We start from the raw sequence: 19,381 nt of genomic DNA, 5'->3' as shown, positions 1-19,381 counted from the left end.
TCAAAGATTCGTGGCGATACCTAGTTAATCGCCAAAGCAGCTGACCCCCATGACCGGACCATGGCCGTTCGCCCAATGGGGGATATACATCATTGGCTCATTGCTAACAGGTAAAGGACAGACAAAGTTCGTTGTCGTTACATTCGATTACTTCATCAAATGGGCCGAGGCCAAACCGCTGGCCAAGATTACCAAGTAAAAGATCAGTGAATTCATCTGGAAAAATGTCATCTGCCGATACGGGATTCCACATACAATCGTCTCGGACAACGATAAACAGTTCGACAATGATCGGTTCTAAGGCATGTGTGAAAATCACGGAATTTATAATGCTTATTCTTCACCTCGGCATTCTCAGGCCAACGACCAGATAGAGGCAGTTAACAAAATCATCAAAAATCACCTCAGAACTAAGCTCTAAAAGACCAAAGGAGCCTGGGTCGAGGAGATTCCCTATGTCCTCTGGGCATACCGAACTATTGCCCAGACGTCTACAGGAGAAACTCCCTTCTCCCTAACCTTTGGGTCAAAGGTCATCATTATAGTCGAGATAGGGCTCTCTACTGCGTGAATTCAATCATATAATGAATCTCAGAACGTCGAACAAATGGCTTTGAGCCTCGACTTACTCGAAGAGGAAAGGGAGCAAGTGCAGCTGAAGACTGCGACTCGCTAGCAGCAAGTCGCCCGATTCTACTACTCCTAAGTGAAGGTGCGAAGGTTCCAACTGGGAGACCTAGTACTCCGTTTAACCTTCCAAAATACCAAGGAAGCCGGTTCGGGAACCCTAGTGCTGAACTGGGAAGGGCCTTATAAGATAATGGGCATAACCTGACCAGGAACATACTGACTTGAAAATATGGATGGATGACCTCTACCGCACTCATGGAATGCCGAGCATTTGAAGAGCTACTGTCCATAAAGACCAATTAGGTCTCAGATCGAAAATAACCGACCTATAAGGTCAGAATGGCTTGTCTACTTATCCATAATAAGAATTCCTGAGAATGGGAATTTCAAATTTCTACTTGACGATTTTTCTACTTGGACTACACGACCTACTACTAAGACTTCTCTTAGTGCAAGTGGAAAATGACAGTTTAGAGTCCTTTTGAAAAAGTCTGCCTTTCTTCATTGACAATTGCCCATTATATAGGTAGATTACAAGCTATTTAGGGAAGAAATACAAGCTGATCTTCAGCCCCTACCATATATACATCTATCTAAATATACTGTACAGCTAATATATCCTAATTAAGGAAGGAATAAACCTTAAGTTCCACAAAGGCAATCAAAACTCGCGTGCTAAAAATGGGAAATCTATGCATGGTTTTTGTACCAAAATCTTGTAAATCAGATCAACCGTGCAGATAGAGCGGCACATGGCATATTTGATAGGCCATGTCTTGATGATTGATATTTCCTTTGACATCCCCCCTCAAATTGATGCTGGTAAATCGACAAGCATCAATTTGCTAACGAGAAAATGATGGCGCTGACGTGGCATGGATTTTGTGAAGATATCGGCGATCTGCAAAGTTGTGGAGATATGTGGAAGAGTGATGACTTGATGATCATAGGCTTCCCTGATTGAGTGATAAACCTCGATGTGCTTGGTGCGTTCGTGATAGACTGGGTTTGCGGCAATTTGGATGGCACTAGTGTTGTCAGCATGGAGTGGAGTAGGATGTACGGGAATGAAACTGAGCTCTGTGAGGAGACCACGCAGCCAAATGATCTCGGAGCATGCTGCAGACATGGCTCGGTACTCGGCCTCAGTAGATGATTTAGAGACGTGGTCCTGCTTCTTGCATTTCCAAGAGATAAGGGCATCACCAAGAAACATACACCAGCCGGTAGTAGATTTCCTGGTGTCTGGGCAGCCAGCCCAGTCAGCGTCACTATAGGCTTGTAGCTGAAGTGAAGAACCGGAAGGGAAGAATAAGCCACGAGTAGGTGTCCCAAGAATGTAGCGAATTATGCGGCGGACTGCAGATAGATGGAGATGCCTCGGTGCTTGCATGAATTTGCTGACGGTATGAATAGCATAAGAGATGTCTGGTCGGGTAATGGTTAGATAGATAAGACTACCAACCAACTTCCGATAGGTAGTAGGATCCTCAAGAAGCTCCCCTTCGTCACGTTGATATTTCACATTAAGTTCCATGGGGGTGTCAACCGAGGTAGCGTTGGTGAGACCGGCTAGCTGAACCAGATCTTGACTATACTTGTGCTGATGCAAGAGGAGACCGTGCGGTTGATGATGCACCTCTAAACCCAAGAAATAGGTGAGCTGGCCAAGATCTTTCATGTGAAATGTAGAATTCAACAAAGTCTGAACCGCAGAGATTGCCTCCAAGTCAGAGCCAGTGATGACGATATCGTCCACATAAACAAGGAGGACGACGATACCTGTGGATGTCCTTTGTAGAAAAAGAGAGGAGTCATACTGACTTTGAGTGAAAGAAAAACTAAGCAAAGTGGATCGAAACTTCTCAAACCATACTCTTGCTGCCTGCTTCAAACCATACAAAGAACGTTTCAGTTTGCAAACATCAGTAGGTGAGGAAGTGGGCATACCAGAGGGAAGTTTCAAGTAAACGTCTTCCTTGAGATCACCGTGGAGAAATGCGTTCTTAACATCCATTTGATGTAAGGGCCAGGATTGGGATGCAGCAAGAGCGAGTATAGTTCGGACAGTGGTCATTTTGGCGACCGGTGCAAAGGTCTCATCATAGTCGAGACCATATTCTTGTTTGTTGCCAAGTGCCACTAACCGAGCTTTGTAACGATCTATGGACCCATCGGAATTAAGCTTGATAGAAAACACGAACTTACTGCCAAGGGGTTTCACGGAGGAGGGACATGGAACAACATCCCATGTTTGGTTTTCTTCAAGTGCGAGAAGTTCGGTTTCAATTGCTTTTCGCCAACACTCATGCTCCATTGCCTGTTTATAAGATGAAGGAAGAGAAATAGACGACAAAGTGGCTGTGAAGGATGAAGGAGAAGAGAAACCAAACCTATCTGGGGGTCTACGAACCCGAGTACTGAGTCGGAGAGAGGGAGGTGCAGGTGTTGAAACAGGAGCAGCAGTCGGGGAAGAAGCTTGAGGGGGCTCAGGAGGTGCTGAAGGTTGGTGGGAAGTGGCGGTGGAGCGTCGTCGATACACTAGGAGAGGTTTAGAAGGGACTGGATCTGCAAGAGAGTTAGGAAACATAGGCAAAACAGAAAATGAAGGAGAAACATGATCCTGATGGGTAGAAAAGAAATATTGATTTTCGAAAAAAATCACATTTCTAGAAACTCGAATGCGACACAGATTTGGATCATAGCAAAGAAAACCTTTCTGCTGTACTGAATATCCTAGAAAAGCACATTTAATTGACTAAGCCGTAAGTTTTGTGCGTTCATGTGCAGGAAGATGAACATAACAGACACAACCAAAGGTACGAAGGTTAGAATAAGTTGGAGGGTGACCAAATAACCTGGTGAAAGGTGAGTCATGGTTCAATGTGGGAGAAGGCAATCTGTTAATGAGATGGACAGCAGTGGAAAGAGCTTCACACAAAAATCGAGAGGGCGTGGAAGATTCTAACAGAAGAGTGCGAACCACATCAAGAAGGTGACGGTTCTTCCTTTCAGCCACTCCATTTTGTTGAGGTGTCGAAGGGCAAGACCGTTGAGAGATGATGCCATGATTCTGTAGGAAGTCCTGAAATAAATGAGACATATACTCACCCCCATTGTCAGAACGAAGGATTTTGACATGGGCCGAAAATTGTGTCTGAATATATGCATGAAAAATCTTAAAAACAGAAAACACTTCGTCTTTGGAATGAAGGAAATAAATCCATGTGAAACGACTATATTCGTCAATAAAAGTGACAAAGTATTTGTAATTAGCATGCGAAGTGACTGGTGCCATACCCCACACATCACTATGTATCAGATCGAAAGGTTTGACAACATGCGGTGTGTGAAAAGGAAAGGGTAGAGTTTTACTTTTGCCAAGTCTGCAAGAATTGCAATCAAACTGAACAACACTAAGAGATGGTGTTTCATTATTCCCAAGAAAACCAGATTTCAATAAAGCATGAAGTACATTAGAGTTTGGATGTCCGAGACGTTTATGCCACGCTCGGTAATCAACATGAGCAGAATTACAAGCGACAAAAGGCAAAGAAAAAGAAGACAAAGGAAATTGAAGAGGAAAAAGACGTCCCACTTTAGGCCCCCTCGCGATCATCTGCCCTGACTGTTGATCCTGCACAATACAACCAGATTTAGAAAACTCTACTTTACAATCATTATCAACTAACTGACCGACAGACACAAGATTGGTGGTAAGACCGGGAGATACGAAGACATCAGTGAGAGAGGAGGAAACATCACCAGTGGCCGTGATAGGTAAATGATTGCCATCAGCAGTATGAATTTTGAGATTTCCAAAATATTTGTTTACATTGGTAAGAGAAGCAGCATTGTTTGTCATATGATGGGAAGCCCCGGAATCAAAGTACCAAGGAGATGATGTAGTGAAGGGTTTACCTGAGAGTCCTAAAGCTGAAAATGCAGAAATGATCATTTGTTGAATCATGTCAGGGGTCACGGGTTGGACTGAAACGGGAGCAGGAGCAGGAGCACTTTGTGTTGTATTCACCAAACTACCCGCACTAGAAGAGCCAACTGAGACAGTATATGCTGTCTCCGATTTCTTGGGGGGTCGAGTTGGGCATTCCTTGATGATATGGCCATCCTTTTTGCAATAGTTGCAGAATTTTCGGGGACAGTTTGCAGCATAATGACCAAATCCCTTGCAACAAAAGCACTGAACAGTGCTCATATCCCTGCTTCGTGGCCTGCCTTGTGCTGCATAGGCTACAGGAACAGATGTAGATCGTCGTTGTTCCATGGTGGTTTGAGTGAGAAGGCGTTGTTCCTCGCGAAGAAGATCATTTAGGCATGTATCCAAGGAGGGGACAGATTCTCGGTTCATAAGATTGGATCTGGTGCCTTCAAATTCAGACCTTAGTTTCATTAGAAATTGATCCCTCTGAGTAGTTTCATGGACAGATTGAACAGAACTAAGACCTTCGGATGGTAAGTCAGCATAAACTATATCAGTGTATTCAGCCCAAAGATTAGTGAATCTAGAGTAAAAATCAGAGATAGAAAGACTATCCTGTTGAAGAGTGGCCAATTCATGTTCAAGCTGGAAACGACGAGCAGTGTTTTGTTGACTGTAGACCTTCTTCAGGTATGTCCACATCTGAGCTGCAGTCTGAGAAGATCGAAGGTTCAAGCTGATGTTGGGTTCAACGGATCCCAAAATCCATGCCATAACTTGTGCGTCCTTGACTTCCCACTTGGCGTGTCGGTCTTTGTCTTTGTCTTTGTCAGGAGCTAGGTTACTGCCATCAACATGTCCCCACAGCTCTTTACCTTTGACGAAAATCCTGAAATGAAACGCCCAAGCAGAGTAGTTCTTGCCATTGAAACGAATCAAAGAAACATCAGACTTATCGGAAGACATGAGGTCAACAGAACTAGAACAAGAATAACCGAGACTAAGAAACTTGAGAGCACGAGACAAATGGAAATTTAGAGCTATAGCTCTGATACCATGACAGTTTAGAGTCTTTTTGAAAAAGTCTGTCTTTCTTCATTGACAATTGCCCGTTATATAGGTAGATTACAAGCTATTTAGGGAAGAAATACAAGCTGATCTTCAGCCCCTACCATATATACATCTATCTAAATATACTGTACAGCTAATATATCCTAATTAAGGAAGGAATAAATCTGTATAACTGTCATATCAGTCAAAGCTGTAGATATTAGCTGTAAATCTGCTATTAGCTGTAAATCTGCTGTAGATATTAGCTGTAAATCTGCTGTAAATCTGTAAATCTGTAAAGCTGTAAATCTGTAAATCTGTAAAGCTGTAAATCTGCTGAGTAGATTGATATTTCCTTTGACAGAAAATAGTCCACTCGTCAAGCTGCTCGGCCTATTATGAATAGGTCGGCGTAGTTAATTCTTCTTGTGTCCTGCAAGGGCAGGTCTTCCACAAAGAAAAGGGAAAAACACCTCCCAAACACTTCGACCTTCAGGACAACATGACCAATCTACTAACACACAACACCTGACCTACTAAAACTTAAAAACATAGCACACGAAGAATGTGCAAACCAAAAATCATAGTTTCATTGATATTAAAAATAAAAATAATAATAATAATAATACTAGAAGAAGAGAAGAAACTACATTAGGAGGAGTACAAGGAAAAGGGTTAGGAGAGGCTAGTCCCCTTGAGGAGGCTGCTAAGCTTCTGCTAAAATCAAGGCCTCGACTTCTGCTTGGGTCAGGTCTTCGGCTCCTTATGGGATTGGGTCCTCGGCATAACTGTCTTGAAGGACACTCAGGCTAAGCTCGGGGTATTTTTCTTTGATATCCTCGAGACATTTATCATACCCATAGTTGTAAAGTAGCTCATTTTCGTCTGCTCGCTCTTTTGAGGCCTTGAATTCCCCTACCGCTGCCGCTCGAGCAAAAGGGATGAATGCATTAACTTCAACCAACTTCACTGCTAAGCTGACCTTCACCTCGGCTAGTTCAGCCTTCAGCCTAATGGCCTTAGCCTTCACCCTGTTTAGGTGCGACCGCATCACCTCTAGCTCGGCCCTCGCCTGAGCTGCCTCCTTCTTGACCTCCTCCGCATGGATCTTCAAAGCCGTCAACTCCTCCCCAAATTTCTCCAAAGTAGAGCGAAGATGAACGGCCTCTGCGGTCTTGGCGAGAAGCTTCGCATCGGTCTCCTCGCTCTCCTCCCCGACACGTATCACCGCTCAGCGGGCAGACAGGACAGCAAGAGCAATCTAAAAAGAAAATGAAGAAATACATCAGATAGCATCAAATTGTGAAAACTAGTATAATGCAAGGAAAGAGCTATACCTTATAAAATGTCGCGGCCACCTCACCTAAGAAGGTGACCGAATGCATCTTCATCAAAGCCATGATCTCGGCCTCAGGAACGTGTCGGGCCACCTAGGGGACAAGACCCTATGTGTAGTACCCTTGTGGAAAGGGGACCTCCTGAGCTTCGTCTGCCTTCTGACCAGACAAACTTCCCTCTTGAGCTGGGGCCGAGGGGGGGCTGAGCCTCAGTGGTGGGAACAACCTCCTGTACGGGGGAGGGTTCCAAGTCCACCACCTCTGGAGCCACCAGAGGATTTGCACTTGTGGGGGCGTCCCGAGCCCTCCCTTCGATGGCAGCCAAGTTTGACTGCTCTACCGTAGGTTGACTAGCACCCGATGTTGATCTCCCTTCCACCACTACGAAAGAGCTCGCCCGTTGCTTGGTGGGGGTTATAATCGCCCTCCTCGGCATCAGAAGGGACATGAGTTCTTTTGGCGGCTCGAGGGAGATCAACCATTACTGCGTAACCAAAAATATTGATTAGAAATAAAAAGAAAAGAAAAAAGTTAAGTTCAGAAGAAATGATAGTCTGTCTACCTCTCAAGATGGATGAAGTGAGAGCGAATTGATAAAGGAGCTCGAGAGTGATCAACACCTTCTAAGATCTATTAGAAGCGTCCGCCAATCTCGCGCGAGCAATCCGATTATGCTTTGACTTGGTTACCACAGCAGGTTCCTTGGGCAGAACTACAAAAAGCTACTACAGTTAGAATAAAAAAAATGAATGCAAATTACAATGTCAGCAGTTCGGATATACCCGACCTGGATTCGTAAAGCGGGTTGAAACCCGAGGTTACAGTCCAGCAACCACCGGAGCCTCCCAGTCTCTAGACGCCTAAAACCACTTGTCTTTCCAGTTCTTGTTGGAAGACGGGTTGTCTGTAATGAGGGCTTTTCCACTGCCCCGCCATGCTGAGAAGTAGTACCAACCTGCATGTTTCGGGTTGGACTTCGTCTGGTAGAGATGGAGGAATTCATCAGCGGTCAGCTCGGTATGCTCAAGTTGAAACCATAGTATAAAAGCCCCCAGTAAGGGCCTCCAAGCGTTTGGGATTATTTGGCCAGGGGCCAACCTCAGACGAGTTATGACTTCCCTAACAATGCGATAAAGGGAAGTCTGAGGCCACACTGCAAGGCTACTAGGAACACAACCACCTCGCCTCGCCAGGATCACCCGAAACTTCACCAAGTATAGGAGTACGAAGTATCACCGAATTAGGGATGTGATATTCCGACCTAATCTGCACCACGTCAGATTCCTTGAGTCTCAACCCAAACAGGCAGATCTCTTTGGATCCTTCTGTAGGGGACCGAGCCTCTTCTCCTTCTGTCGAGGGAGGACCCGCTTCAGCATTTGTCGGTCGTTCAGCCGAGGACTAGGTCACCGCCCTTTCATTCAGTAGCGGGATCGGGGACAGTAGATCTTGGGAAGTCCCCAACGGCAAGTCCCAATCCTCCGGCTCTGAGTCGCCCTCGAAGGCCATGGGCTCATCTCAATCATCCGATATATTGGACATTTTCGGTCAAAAAATGGTCGGAAAGCAGAAACGAAGGGGAAAAATGAAAGAAAATGGAAGAATAGAGAAGATTTGAAGAAGCAGAGGTCACCGAAGGAGAAGATTTCCGACTTATCGGAAATCACCAAGTCCGGGAGCTTGAGAAGAAGAAGCAGGAGAAAATGGCTAGAATCATTAGGGTTCCTCCCTTTTTTATAACCAGCTCGACCGCATGTATTAATTGCCTGCATTTAATCAGTAGCCGAAGAGGCTCCTCAACACGCGCTCAAAGCCACGTGGAGGCCTCCCCTTTGATGGACGACCCGGCTTCCCAAGCAACACTACTTGTCCACGCCCCATAGGTCGGGAGCCAAAAAGGTGCCTTGCCAATGCATGCCGCCTCGACCGTGCTCAACCATCATTGCAAATCCTCATCGATCTCCATGTTCATCGTCCCTCTCCACATTAGTGACGAACTGACTCAACCTCCCATACACAGATATCATCAATCCGACCTCATTACACTGACTTACTTCCCGAGCTTACGTAGTTAGCTCAAAAGTAGGGGGGCTACTGTTATGGGCAAAAACAAACTGATCCGAAAGATGACATTTGCTTGGATATCAATATATGTCACATGGTCGGATGGCGCCGACCATAACTAAGGAGCTCCTCATCGGCCAGAATAGCATCGATTGAACACTAGGAGATCCGCCCGCCCGATGTCTCGTCCACCAGAAGATGAAGTATTTCAGCTTCTTGTGAAAGGGGACGAGCTCCGGGCCTTTTCACGGTCCTGTCCATTTTCGAGCTCCTGCAAGGAGATCTGTCTGTGATCTACCGAGGACCATCCGAGCCGTGATCCCATATGCGGGGTCGTGCAACTCGGAATTTACGGTGAAGTCCCTACACCGTATGATAAGATAAAGAGGATGGTCATCCCCGATGTCATCTATACTTCACCAGGGAAGGGAGTTCGGCCTCAGTGCTCAGATACAACTCTCAGTGCTCGGATATAACCTCCGGTGCTCGGATATAACATGTTGACCATAGCCCATAGGAGAGCCTAGTTCGAGGAGCTCTTCCTCAGCATAGTTGAGAAGATCAGCTCGGATGCTCGACCTCAGTCTTCGACCACATGTGTCTTCAGAGGTCGACCACTTGATCTTATCATCGCCAATGATCTCGTGAAATGGTTGAGAAACAATTGCTAAACGCACGCCTATGATTCAGGAAGCGTCTCTCTCCGCGTAATTGACTTGTAGCCTATAAATAGAAGCCTCATCTACAGTAAAAGGTACGCACCAGTGAACCATCAATTCTACTGGACCCAATTTGCTATATTTTGACTTAGGCATTAGAGGGTCCCCCTGTTGTAGCCAGGGTCTCCTTTGTTTTCCTCGTGTGCAGGTGCTCGAAGGTCCAATGAAGGTTTACCAGATTTTTGCATCAACAGTTTACAATGAGCAAAATGACTAGATCTCACTGGACGTGGTACTCATCAGGGAATGCAATAAGCAAATTTCCAACCACATGGCTCTCTGCCAAGCCTGATTGCAACGAATTGAAGCATTGAACCATAAGATTTAATGAAATCAACATCAAATCAAACGGAAAAAAAAAAACCTTGACCGTAAAAAAATCTATAAAAAATCATAACATCAATAGATTTTCCAGTAGAAAACAGGGGAAAAGTGAAGATTGAAGGGACCTGACCGTCTTTATCCTTGTCAAACATGCTAAATGCCTCCTTGAACTCAAAGATCTGATTGTCCTGAACTCTTGCGCCTCTGTCAGCGCCAATGTCGGCGGGGATGCAGAACTGACCATCTTCAATTAAAGAGATCGAGAGAGAGAGAGAGAGAGAGAGAGAGAGAGAGAGAGAGAGAGAGAGAGAGATGGTCGGTGGGTTGAGGAGAAGATAAGAGAGATGGGTTTTTTTAGGGAGAAGATGAGAGATTGGGGTTTTCTTAGGGAGATAGGGTCGGTCAGTGGGTTTTTTTAAGGAGGAGAACATGAGAGAGACGTAAGATGATTTGGGGAATTTGAGGTATCGAGCGGACAAACTCTTTAGGGCTGTTTTTTTTTTTTTTTAAATATATATATTTAAAAAAACGTTTGAAACAATTTAAAACTGTTCCAAATTTAAAACAGCTACCATTCTAAATTTATGATTTTGGTGGTGATGTATAAGACCTAAGCTCTTTTGTAGGGTTGAATTCACCAACACCGGTGTGTACATGGTTTACTGGGCACGGGTGCATACGTGTTAGTCTTCGTGAAATCATTCAACAGGAGTGTACGTAGCTCATTGAATTAAGACCGCTAATGGTTGTTAGTTAGCCGATAAAAAACCAGCTAGAGTTTCTTATGGGAGCCATCAACACGGATAAAAATGGTGCTTTCAACACAGGAGTGTACATGTAGGCTAGTGGTTAGCCTAAGAGAAACCATGTAAATGTTAGATTGGAAGCAAATTTAAAACCTCCGATAGTAAATACTGGTACACTTAAGGAAAGTACGTCCATCAGGAGTTGAATAGGGAAATCGAACCACTATACATGCTTGTGCTTGCGATTATGAATATTTGCAATTCTAATTCATGCTTACATATTTAATTAGCTAAATTATATGAATGCTTTGATTGGGTTGTATATTATGTACTTATTAAGTACACATAAGTATAGTATATATATAAATTAGTTGCTTGATTGGAACATCATTTGTAGTTTATGTAATTGGACTCACTTTAGCTTGAAAGCCTTACTGTTAGTTGTCTTCTTAACTTTAATTGGTAAATTGATTTAAGGTAGGCAATTGTATTTGTAACGCCCTGAAAATCGAGGGTCGAGCAGAAGTTCAACTAACGAGTTCCAACGCATCACCTATGCAACATGGATAATGATGATTAAATGTTATCCGTGTTAGTGCACTAAACATGAGTGGGATTATACCAAATCAGCATATCATACCCCAGAGACAGTTAAATTACGCAAGCAGAAGACCATGATAGGTATGTTTAAAACATATAAGTGGTGGTGCGTCTCCAGAGTATAATCATGTTCCAGGTTAAACAATTACATGTATTGTTTCAAAATACAAAATATCAAAATGTGTAGGTCCGTCTACATCATGAAATCCCTATAGCCCCAACGATCAGAATGCGGCCTACATGAACCCGCTAGAATACTGCATATACGAGAACTCCTCCTCGTCGTCATAAAAATCAGGCTCCGCTTCATAAGCTGCGCCATCATCTACAACTAAGATAGTCTGGTTAGTGTTTTAAAACACCGTCCCAGAGTGAGAGTGAGTGATCAACTCAGTGGAACTATAAGGCAAAGGTTAACATGTTATCAATTCAGTCAAGCAGTACAGCAATCATGTCCTAGATTACTCCTATTAATGCAAGAATGGTATGCGGTAATGATGCATGCCCTCGTCTACACTCCCTCAGTGACTTCATCTCACATTCGCGCATGGCATCCTCCCGAAACGTGCGCTTCCTCGCCAAAGCATATGCAGTGCAATGCATGATCGTGATTAGTCAAGTTCTTAATTAGGCATATTCATACAGCAGGATTGGGAAGCTAAAGTACCTCCCTTCATATCACTTACCCAAACATTGATCCATCTAGGGTCATCAATCCTAGTTAATCACATACGAAGAATAGTTTCAGGTAGCTACGGAGTGGCTCGTCACCTCAGTACAGGCCTAGTTTATACTCGAGGTCACTACGGAAAAGTTCGTCGCCTTAACGTAGTCTTAGAGTATACTCGAGGTCATTATGGGCTCGTCACCTGATCGTAGGCTGACAGCTCGAATACAGTATCCCATACCACCGTATTCGGCTCACGAGTCTGGGTTGCTCATTGGACACTACGGGGAGGCTCGTCGCCCCAGCGTAGGCCGACAGCTCGACCACGGTGTCCCATACCACCATGCCCGGCTCATGACTCTTATCGGATCGAGGTACCAAGGTTAAACGGGCCTTTCGCTGGTAAGTTTGGTACCTTAGATTCAAGCAGTAGCGTCCATACATGGTGAACATACATTGGGCCAATCGGGTTACTTGACAAGCTCGACTGGTACGAGCGTACGTTGACTTGATCGACATGGAGTGCGTAAGTATTCCGCGTGGCCTAACCACTATAGACAAACAGCGTACGACTCGGATTCATCAGGCGTATGGCTAAGCAGTACGGCCACCGATCGTAAACTATTACCGATTGCCTGGACTACATCGTAGCCCCAATTACACTCTAACCAACAGCATCCACATGTGATATTCCAAGACAGCATGTGACAACCAAATCTAAACATAAATCCTATTCGAGCATTTCAACAAACACATACCACACATGTCATCATACATAGGCATTCATCTGTAAATCACAGAGTAGTAAGATAGGTGGCATAAAGGAAACTGTAACTATATATAAGGGAATTGAGAATCCTATCTGAACACCCTCAGTAATTACATTACATCAAGCATTTTCTCATTTAGGCATTTTTTTAAACTCTTAGACCACACATATTGCACACAGGTAATAAATTTGTTAAAAACACATACTATAGCTAGTCCTTTCACAAGGAGTAGCCACGTATACAACAATCATGTATTAGCGATCAATAATCACAGCAAGCACAAATCATAATTCCAGACTCATTCAAACATTTTTACAAACACTTAGACTATACACTTCAACATACATGGCGTATGTTGGTCATGACATGTATTAAGGCAAATCCTTTCACCAAGGAGTTGTCACATATACAACAATCATATATCCATGACGGATAATCATGGCAAGCACAAATCCAAATTCCATACCCAATCAAACATTTTTACAAACACTTAGACTACACACTTCAACATACATGACGTATGTTGGTCATAACATGTATTAGGGCAAATCCTTTCACTAAGGATTTGTCACATATACAACAATCATATATATCCACGACGAATAATCATGGAAAGCACGAATCCAAATTCCATACCCATTCAAACATTTTTACAAACACATGAATTACACTATATTCAACATAGTTCATATATATCTGTAAAGCGAGGGAAACATCGTATCTAGCATGAGAAATGGCAACCAAGTCAGTTATAAATCATTAACCGACATTGACAGCCTTGAAAACCATAACCTAAACGTTTATAGTCCGCACCTTTAGCCGGTAAACTCGTAATGGATTCAGTTTGAACACTCTCGCCTTGTAAACTAGACTTTGAATACCTAATCAATAAAACGGGTTAGCTATTTCACCGATTTACGTATTTGGATTCCTAAAACAGGTTAGGGAATCAGAATCTCCAGTATAGCGACACGGAAGCAGTAGTTACGTACGCGGAGTAGTGGGATCGAATCCCAAGAACTATCTCACACTCGCTCTCTCACTTCTCCACTTTCTCTCTCTTTTCTCTCTTAGGGTTTAGAATTCGTATGGAATGAGAGAGGGGTGGGTAAAGGCCCTTATATAGGCCCAGAACTGAAGGGAATGGCCCCAGGGCCATGGTATACTTAGGTTATAGCCAAAGAGTGGCTGTTTTGGTCCAATGGAGCACATCTGGAGGCCCCTTCTTTTGCATACGATCTAGGGAAAGTTCCCTGACATTGGATCTAGGTCAAGTTAAGTTTTCGGTCCGATCGGATTTACGGAACGACCGCAGAGGACCAGTTTTAGTTCAACGGTCATTGCCATTCGATCAGGGCCACAAGTAAACTGACCTACGTATGAAATTTTCCCTGATCTGAGGGTGTATTTGGGTCAGATTCTGACAATCTGAAACCTTAGAATTGGCCCACAAGCGAACAGCCTAGTTTACTTAAATCTGAGTACATTTTCTAAAGATATTCGTGTTTCTCACACACTTCGCTCCGGGCTAAAGTTGTGCGTTTTTGGATACTATCTGGACTTGATTTCTGAGATGGTTGTCAAGCCCAGTAAGGCAGTCATATTCGTATAGTCTCATGGTAATTGGACTTTCAACGTGCGGTGCAGGTCTGATACAGAGTTTCGGTGTGTTCCCGAGAGCAACCGAGTTTTGAGATTGATTTTAAGTTTCAGGGTAATATAGCGTCAACGATTCTACACGTTTTGGGTCTTGCGGTTCGTATTTAAAGTGGTTCAAGCTAATTTCACAGATAATTTAGTTTAACACTTGATTAATTTTCGTCTAATCTAAAGGATTTGGTCCTGAGCGATTTCTGCCTGAGGTGGAACTCGGGTCTTTGTACGGAATTTTCCCGAGACGTTACAGTATTTTTAATAGTATGATTTTTAAATTGGTCTTAATCATTCCTCATTAGAACTTAGTCATAGTTTTATAGATTCATCAAGTTTCCGCATGTGCCGTGTAGACTATCCCCACCATGATATATGTGTTGTATTTACGCTGTACATTCATTTGGAGAGATCATTTTAAGGCATGATCAAAAGAATGAAATAGATTCAAAGCTCAAGTGGACCCCACCATAGAAAACAACAAAACATATAAAATAACAAAACAGTGACACCTAATGTTGAAACCTTCTTATGCTCACCATAATGTTTGTTGAAGATCTAACGTATTCATATGGTAACAACATAGATGTACATGAAGTGAAAACACGAATATTAGCAAAAACGTAAAATTTTAATGGTAAGCATTCAATCCCCATTTTTTTCTTTGGAGGGGGTCCACATGAGCTTTGGATGTGCTTATTCTCTCATGCCTTAAAATGATCTCTATAAATGGATGGACGGTGCAGATACAACACACAACATACATCATAGTGATGTCACTTTAATAGCAAAACTGGTACGAACGATGTCAAGAGCGAATAGGGGTGTACACGAACCGAGCTAGCTCGGTTAGCTCGCTCAACTCAACTCGAAAAAGCTCGATTCGACTCGGTTCGAAGCTGAGTTTGAGCCGAGTTGAGCTGATTTTTTGAGCTCGAAAATGAGTTCGAGCAGGCCCCAACTCGACTCGACTCGGATCAAATCCAGCTCGAATCGAACTCGGATCGAACCAGTTCGGTGACTCGGTTACTTTGCCATTGATGTTGCTCACCAACTGTTTGATAAAATGACTCAACGAAATGTGGTTGGTGGCAAGGAAGGTATGTACATGAAACAAACACCCTTTTTCTCTATTTTTCTTGGTTTATGTTGCTTAGAAGGTGTTTGATAAAATACCTGTAAAACCATTGCTTCTGTTTGTAAAACAATGGGATTTTGAAGTCACAGTTCAGGTGTTTGTGGAAATGCCTCAATGGCGAACTCGGCCCGAGCTAGCCCGAGCTGCTGACCGAACCAAGCCAAGCTGGCCAGTCAGGCTTGAGGACAGAGCCGAGCCAAGTTCGAGCTGAGGCCAGCTCAACTCGGTTCGATTCGATGTACACCCCTAGTAGCGATTCGGCGTCCGGACTGACGGGGACGGAAGCGGATTGGTTGGTGTACCACACACCAACTATATAACTGGTGTATTAACGTGAGCAAGTTCTGTGGGTCCCATCATGAGGTATGTGTTATATCCAAACAGTCCATCCATTTTTCAAGCTCGTCGTAAGGCTTGAGAGGAAAAATAAGATAGATCTTATGATCAAGTGGACCACATTGAAACAAGCAGAGGGGGATTGAACATATGCCATTGAAACCCTTTTGGAGTTCACGGAATTTTTGGATCAATATGAAATTATTTATTTATTTTACCTCTTCATCCAGGTCCTTTTGACCTTATGAACAGATTGGATGGAAAATAAACCTTATAGTGGGCCCTACAAAATTTTTAACCGTGAAAATCATTATCTCTGTTGCTATTTGTGGTGTCCAATTGATCTTTGAATTTGATTAATTTTTTGGATAGTACTCTAAAATGATCTCTAAAAATGGATGAACGGTGTGGATATAATAAATACATCACTGTGGGGCCATGTAACTTTGATCTCCTTTGAACCGTTCGTACAACTCAGAGAAGACTACTGTTCGAAGGAGATCAAAGTTACATGGGCCCCACAATGATGTATTTATTATATCTACACCGTTCATCTATTTTTAGAGATCATTTTAGAGCATTATCCAAAAAATGAATCATATCCAAAGATCATCTGGACCACACCACAAATACTAGAGGAGATAATGATTTTCACTGTTAAAAAATTTGTAGGGCCCACCATAAAGTTTATTTTCCATCCAATCCATTCATAAGGTCACAAAGTCCTGAATTAAGAGGAAAAATAAATTTCATATTGATCCAAAACTTCTGTGACCCCAAAGAGGGTTTTAATGGTAGACGTTCAGTTCCCCACTGCTTTTTTCAGTGTGGTCCACTTGATAGTTAGATCTGTCTTATTTTTCGTCTCAAGCCTTAAAACGAGCTCGCCGAATGGAAGGACGGTTTGGATATAACACATAACTCGTAATCGACCCACAGTACTTGCTAACGTCAATACAACAGCTAAATAGCTGGTGTGAGGTACGCCAACCAATCCGTTTCCCCGCGCGTCCCTCGATCGAAAGTAATCTCGACCGTACAAAGGTGTGCCCCACCCAATGGACGATCACCGAATCCAGCGCACATGTTGCAGTGGAATCCCCTAGCGCAAACGGAAGCCGATTTGGCAGGTGTACCACGCACCAGCGATATAGCTGGTGTGTGGGTACGTGTCATGCAAAGACGAGCGTCACAGCTCCTCGATCTTCGAGTTGTACGAACGGTTCAAAGGAGAGCAAAGTTACATGGTGTGGGTACGTGTCGTGCAAAGACGAGCGTCGCAGCTCCTCGATCTTCGAGTTGCAGAACGATTCAAAGGAGATCAAAGTTACACGGTGTATTTATTATATCCACGCCATTCATTCATTTTTTTTAGATAATTTTAGAGTATGTTACAAAAATTTATTAATATCCAAAGCTTAAGTGGATCACACCAGAAATAATAGTGGGACAATTATTCTAACCATTAAAACATTCGTAGGCCCACCATAGTCACACAAACCTGGATGAAGAGGAAAACCAAATATCATAACGATCCAAACTTCTGTGACCCAAGAAGGTTTCAATGGTAGACGTTCAATCCCCCACAGTTTTTTGCAGTGTGGTCCACTTAAGCATTGAGATCTGTTTAATTTTTCAGTTCACGCCTTTGGACGAGCTAGCCAAATGAAAGGACGGTTGGGATATAATACATACCTCATGATGGGACCCACAGGATCAGTCACGTCAACACATCAGCCAGATCGATGGTGTGGTACACTAGCCAATCCGCTTCCCGCGCAAATCGGCTCACTAATTTCTCTTCCTCGGGAGCGCCAAAAGGCCCCTCTCCTCCAATCCCTGGCGCCACGGAGAAGAGCAAACGCCTTCCTTGCCATCCCCAAATCCCAAATTCTATCCTTCCCCACTCAAAAAAAAAAACCGCTCCGACTTCCAATCGAAGCAGAGAAAACGTCTTTCGCGCACTCCCCAAATCCCAAATTCCATCCTTCCCCACAGACAAACCGCTCTGAGTTCCAATCAATCTCTCGCTCCTCTCTTCTTCTTCAATCCTTTCTCCACCAACCAAAAGAGAGGGAAAAAGAAAACCCTAACCAGAATCCTCCCCCCTCTCTATCTATTTAAAATGTACGAATTCCAGAGAGAATGCGTTGTGCTTTGAGAAATGCCTCTGAATCTCAGTAGTTTGATTTCGACATTTGAAGCGTAACTTGCAAGCATGGATCGGCGTTCTAGTGGCGTTACTATGAAGATGGAAATCGATGGTGGAATTTACCAACATGTGCCTCCACGGTTTTCGGCTGCAGATTCGACTCGGTCTAGAATCAAGCGCGAAGTTAATGATGATGGTGAATCTGTGATGGATGACATCGATAATCTTCCATTGAGTAAACGGATGAGAATGCTGCTTGCTGGTGGGCCGTCTGGTTCATCGTCCGGTAGTGGGTCGAGTGGAAAAGTTCCGACGTTAGTATTTGTTTTTGATTAAGAAAAGCTTTAAAAAAAACACTGTTTTGTTTTTGAATCTTTTATGTTATGTAGTGAAATGGGTGGATTTGATTTTAGGAACTTATGTGAGGTTTGGTCGCAGGTATTGCGTTGATGAGGCCGTTATAAAAGAAGCTTGCCCTTCAAAGGTGAATAGCGACGGCACCCTAGACCGCATGAAGGTGGGCCCCAAACAATGTATGGCTCAAATCGAAGAGTTTGAGGATGAGGCCGATGAGGAGGGTGAGAGCGAGGAGGAGGAAAAAAGTGAAGGGGGAGACGAAAGCGAAGGACAGGTTAGAGATGAGACCGAGCCTCTCTCTCATCGAAGAATACAAGAGCGCTTGGACGCACTTGAGTTAAAGTTGGTCGAAACGAAGATATACCGCATACTGAAGCAGATATTGTGCAACGTACAAAAGGAGGGAGCACCCCCTCCTTAGCTTATTAATTGTTAGATGCTTGTGTACCTAACCTGAAACAGTTAGGGTTTGGTTTCCTTTCTTATTTGTGTTGGTACGTAGTGACTAGAGTTTAGTTTTATACGATGTATTCGTTATGGTAGCTTACTTTAACGGTAACACTTATCTGTTGCAATGAAATCGTCCTGCTTTATTTGAATTACACAAATATTTTATGGCATATGATGATTTGTCATACATCCCCATTGGAAGACATTTTTGGGTTGCATGTTGTGCTTGAATACACATAATTTCCTTATGAGTCTGACGCACACTTGTAACATGGATATGAGAGATGCCTCCTAATGGAGATCGTTACTTAGTTTGCCTCCAGCATGGCGGATTAGTTGAGGAAGATCGCTCTTCTCCCCGCGAGCAGTAGGGCCCCGACTTACGCCTAGAGTCCGAAGGTGTGGCAGTGCAGCAACAACCTTCACTAGGGCAAGGTCACCTAAGATGGGT

This window comes from Magnolia sinica, chromosome 7 (assembly GCF_029962835.1).
Source record: "Magnolia sinica isolate HGM2019 chromosome 7, MsV1, whole genome shotgun sequence".
In the NCBI taxonomy this organism is placed as follows: domain Eukaryota; kingdom Viridiplantae; phylum Streptophyta; class Magnoliopsida; order Magnoliales; family Magnoliaceae; genus Magnolia; species Magnolia sinica.
The sequence above is the reverse complement of the archived record's forward strand: the minus strand, read 5'-3'. Positions refer to the sequence as shown.